The sequence below is a fragment of the Theropithecus gelada genome, unplaced genomic scaffold (genome assembly GCF_003255815.1).
Source record: "Theropithecus gelada isolate Dixy unplaced genomic scaffold, Tgel_1.0 HiC_scaffold_15791, whole genome shotgun sequence".
NCBI classification, from domain to species: domain Eukaryota; kingdom Metazoa; phylum Chordata; class Mammalia; order Primates; family Cercopithecidae; genus Theropithecus; species Theropithecus gelada.
The window spans coordinates 7,468-12,861 of NW_020257538.1; the positions used below are offsets into that span (position 1 = coordinate 7,468).

Below are 5,394 nucleotides of genomic sequence, written 5' to 3' on the forward strand. Positions count from 1 at the left end.
TCAAGCCTGGGGTATAGAACAAGACTCTGTCTCAGGGAAAAAAAAAAAAAAAAAAAAAAAAAAGCATGTGCTTTGCCTATGACTCTCTTGTTTATGTAGAGAAACCTTTGTGTGTATACCCCAGGACACATGTTCAAGGACATTCATAGCAACATGGTTCATAAAGGAAACAAAAATACCAAAAATTACTCAAACATCTGACAAGAGAATAGAGAACAGGTCAAGGTATTTCCCAAAATTTACATAACATAATAAGCATTTTATATGCATTTAAGGTTGCCTAGAAAACTAAAAGTGTTTTTTTGTTTGTTTGTTTGTTTGTTTGTTTTTTGAGACAGAGTCTCACTCTGTAGCACCAGCTGGAGTGCAGGGGCATGATCTCGGCTCACTGCAACCGCCACCTCCTTGGTTCAAGCAATTACCCTGCCTCAGCCTCCCAAGTAGCTAGGATTACAGGCACACACCACCACGCCTGCCTAATTTATTTCTATTTTTAATAGAGACAGGGTTTCACTATGTTGGTCGGACTGGTCTTGAACTCCAGACTTCAGGCAATCTGCCCGCTTCAACCTCCCAAAGTGCTGGGATTATAGGCATGAGCCACCACAACTGGCCAACAAAATTTTTAAAAAGCATTATACAGAAATAGGATGAATAAACTCCAGTGTCATGTATATGACATTCAGTGAAAAAAGCAAATCAGGCTGGGCGCAGTGGCTCATGCCTGTAATCCCTGCACTTTGGGAGGCTGAGGCTGGTGGATCACCTGAGGTCAGGCGTTCAAGACCAGCCTGTTGAACATGATGAAACCGCATCTCTACTAAAATACAAAAAATTAGCTGAGTGTGGTGGCGCGTGCCTGTAATCCCAGCTACTCAGAAGGCTGAGACGGGAGAATCGCTTGAACCTGGGAGGCAGAGGTTGCAGTGAGCTGAGATCACACCACTGCACTCCGGCCTGGGCATCAAGAGCAAAACTCTGTGTCAAAAAAATATATTTAAAAAAATAATAAATTAATAAAAGAAAAGAAAAGAGCAAATCAGAAATTTGTATATTGAATGTGTCTGCAGCACTTGGGGTTCCTGTGTCTTTCTTCAAAGTTGGAGCCGGGCCTACACGCCAGCAACCATGTGTAAGGGACCTACAGTTAGTATTGATCTTGGCACCACCTACTGTTGTGTTGGTGTTTTCCACCATGGAAAAGTAGAGATAATTGCCATTGATCAGGAAAACCAAACCACTGCAAGCTATGTCACTTTTATGGACACTGAATGATTCATTGGCAACGCCACAAAGAGTCAAGTTGCAGTGGCCGGGCGCGGTGGTTCACACCTGTAATCCCAGCACTTTAGGAGGCCAAGACGGGCAGATCACGAGGTCAGGAGTTCAAGACCAGCCTGGCCAACATAGTGAAACCCCATCTCTACTAAAAATACAAAAAATTAGCTAGGTGTAGTGGTGGGAGCCTATAAGCCCAGCTACTCGGGAGGCTGAGGCAGGAGAATCACTTGGACCCAGGAGGCGGAGGTTGAAGTGAGTGGAGATGTCACCACTGCACTCCAGCCTGGGCAACAGTGCAAGACTCCATCTCAAAAAAAAAAAAAAAAAGAATCAAGTTGAAGTGAACCCCATTAGCACAGTTTTTTATGCCAAATTTCTGACTGGACACAGATTTGATGACGCTGTTGTCCAGTCTGATATGAAGCATTGGCCCTACATGGTGGTGAATGGTACTGGCCGGCCCAAGACCCAAGTGGAATACAAGGGAGAGACAGAAAACTTCTATCCAGAGGAAGTGTCCTCTATGTTCTGACAAAGATGAAGGAAATTGCAGAAGCCTACCTTGGGAAGACTGTTACCAATGCTGTGGTCACAGTATCAACTTATTTTAACGACTCTGAGAGCATCAAGCTACCAAAGATTTTGGAACTATTACTGGTCTCAATATACTTAGAATTATCAATGAGCCAGCTGCTGCTGCTATTGCTTATGGCTTAGACAAAAAGGTTGGAGCTGAAAGAAATATGCTCATCTTCGACCTGGGAGGTAGCATCTCTTGTTTTTGTTGAGACAAGGGTCTCACTCTTTGGCCCAGGCTGGAGTGCAGTAGCGCTATCTTGGCTCACTGCAACTTCCATCTCCCAGGCTCAGGTGATTCTTCTATCTCAGCCTCCTGGGACTACAGGCGCATGCCACCATGCCTGGCTAATTTTTGTATTTTTAGTAGAGACAGGGTTTTGCCATGTTGCCCAGGCTGGTCTAGAACTCCTAGACTCCAGCAGTCCACCTGCCTCAGCCTCCAAAGTGCTGGGATTACAAGCATGAGCCACCACACCCGGCCAAGGTATCACTTTTGATGTGTCAATCTTCACTATTGAAAATTGAATCTTTGGCGGGGCGCAGTGGCTCATGCCTGTAATCCCAGCACTTTGGGAGGCCGAGGTGGGTGGATCACTTAAGGCCAGAAGTTCGAGACCAGCCTGGCGAACATGGTGAAACTCCATCTCTACTGAAAATACAAAAAAATAGCCTGGCATGCTGGTGAGCACCTGTAATGCCAGTTATTCGGGAGGCTGAGGCAGGAGAATTGCTTGAACCCTGGAGGCAGAGATTGCAGTGAGCCGAGATCGATCATGTCACTGCACTTCAGGCTGGGCAACAGAGCAAGACTCTGTCTCAAAAAAGGAAGAAAATTGAATCTTTGAAGTCAATTCTACAGCCAGAAACACCAACACCAACTTAGTTGGAGAAAACCTTGACAACTGAATGGCCAACCACTTTATTACTGAGTTCAGTCTCAAGCATATGAAGGACATCAGTGAGAACAAGCGAGCTGTCCAACACCTCTGTACTGCTTGTGAACGTGCTAAGTATACTCTCTTCCAACACCCAGGCCAGTATTGAGATCAATTTTCTCTATGAAGAAATTGACTTCTGGCTGGGCGCAGTGGCTCAAGCCTGTAATCCCAGCACTTTGGGAGGCCGAGACGGGCAGATCACGAGGTCAGGAGATCGAGACCATCCTGGCAACCCGGTGAAACGCCGTCTCTACTAAAAAAATACAAAAAACTAGCTGAGCGAGGTGGCGGGCGCCTGTAGTCCCAGCTACTCGGGAGGCTGAGGCAGAAGAATGGCCCAAACCCGGGAGGTGGAGCTTGCAGTGAGCTGAGATCCGGCCACTGCACTCCAGCCTGAGCGACAGAATGAGACTCCGTCTCAAAAAAAAAAAAAAAAGAAAAGAAATTGACTTCTATACCTCCATTACCCATGCCTAAGTTGAAGAATTGAATGCTTACCTGTTCTGTGACTCCCTGACCCCAATAGAGAAAGCCCTTCAAGACACAAAATTAGACAAGCCACAGATTCATAATATTGTCCTGGTTCGTGGTTCTGCTCGTATCCCCAAGATTCAGAAGCTTCTCCAAGGTTTCTTCAATGGAAAAGGACTGAATAAGAGTATCAACCCTGAAGAAGCTGTTGCTTATGGTGCAGCTGTCCAGGAAGCCCTCCTGTTTGGAGACAAATCTGAAAATGTTCAAGATTTGCTGCTCTTGGATGTCACTTCTCTTTCACTTGGTATTGAAACTACTGGCAGATTCTTGACTGTCTTCATTAAGTGCAATACTACCATTCCTACCAAACAGACACAGACCTTCACTCCTGACTCTGACAACCAGCCTGGTGTGCTTATTCAAGTTTATGAAGGGAAGCATGCCATGACCAACGATAACAACCTGCCTGCCAAGTTTGAACTCACAGGCATACCTTCTGCACTCCTGCTGTTCCTAAGATTGCAGTCACTTTTGACATTGATGCCAATGGTATCCTCAGTGTTCCTGCTACGATGAAGAGTAACAGGAGAGTACTATCACTAATGACAGGGGGCATTTTTGCAAGGAAAACATTGAGCATATGCTCTATGAAGCTGGGAATTACAAAGCTGAAGATGAGAAGGAGAGCATCAAGGTGTCATCCAAGAATTCACTTGAATCCTATGCATTCGACATGGAAACAACTGTTGAAGACTAGAAACTTCAAGACAAGATTAACAATGAGGACAAACGGAAGATTTTTGACAAGTGTAATGGAATTTTTTTATTTTATTTTTTGAGACAGAGTCTTGCTCTGTTGCCCAGGATGGAGTGCAGTGGGTGCGATCTCTGCTCACTGCAACCTCTGCCTTGTGGTTTCAAGCAATTCTCCGGCCTCAACCTCCCGAGTAGCTGGGACTACAGGAGTGTACCACCAAGTCTGGCTAATTTTTTTTTTTTTTTTTAAGAGATGGGATTTCACCATGTTGGCCAGGCTGGTCTCAAAGTCCTGGCCTCAAGTAATCCACCCACCCAGGCCCCCTAAAGTGCTGGGATTACAGGCGTGAACCACCGAGCCCAGCCAACAAGTGCAATGAAATTAATTAGCTGCTGGGTGTGGTGGCTTATGTCTGTAATCCCAGCACTTTGGGAGGCTGAGGCAGGTGGATCACCTGAGGTCAGGAGTTCCAGACCAGCCTGGCCAACGTAGTGAAACCCTGCCTCTACTAAAAATACAAAAATTAGCTGAGCGTTGAGGTGGACGCTTGTAATCCCAGCTTCTATGGAGGCTGAGATAGGGGAATCGCTTGAACCCAGGAGGCAGAGGTTACAGTGAGCTGAGAATGCGCCACTGCACTCCAACCTGGGCAACAGAGCAAGACTCTGTCTCAAAACAAAACATTGAAGGACCCAAATTTGCAACAAATTCTGTAGCAGTTCTTTTTTTTTTTTTTTTTTTTTTTTTTAGATAGAGTCTCGCTTTGTTGCCCAGGCTGGAATGAAATGACCTGATCTTAGCTCACTGCAACCTCTGCCTCCTGAGTTCAAGTGATTCTCCTGCCTCAGCCTCCTGAGTAGCTGGGATTACAGATATCCTGATTAATTTTTGTATTTTTAGTGTGGACAGGGTTTCACCATGTTTGTCAGAATGATCTCGAACTCCTGACCTCATGATCACCCACCCCAGCCTCCCAAAGTGCTGGGATTACAGGCGTGAGCCACCGCACCCAGCCTTCTTCAGCATTTTTTTTTTTTTTTTTTTGAGACAGAGTCTCGCTCTGTCGCCCAGGCTGGAGTGCAGTGGCTGGATCTCAGCTCACTGCAAGCTCCGCCTCCCAGGCTGGAGTGCAGTGGCCGGATCTCAGCTCACTGCAAGCTCCGCCTCCCGGGTTTGCGCCATTCTCCTGCCTCAGCCTCCGGAGTAGCTGGGACTACAGGCGCCCGCCACCTCGCCCGGCTAGTTTTTTGTATTTTTAGTAGAGACGGGGTTTCACCGTGTTAGCCAGGATGGTCTCGATCTCCTGACCTCGTGATCCGCCCGTCTCGGCCTCCCAAAGTGCTGTGATTACAGGCTTGAGCCACC

General features: G+C 46.5%; 1 pseudogene; it reads left to right on the forward strand.

Annotated features, from left to right (window-relative positions):
* Positions 1–1,158: 1,158 nt before the first annotated feature.
* Positions 1,159–4,081, forward strand: LOC112617006 (annotated as a pseudogene).
* The last annotated feature ends 1,313 nt before the right edge of the window (positions 4,082–5,394 follow it).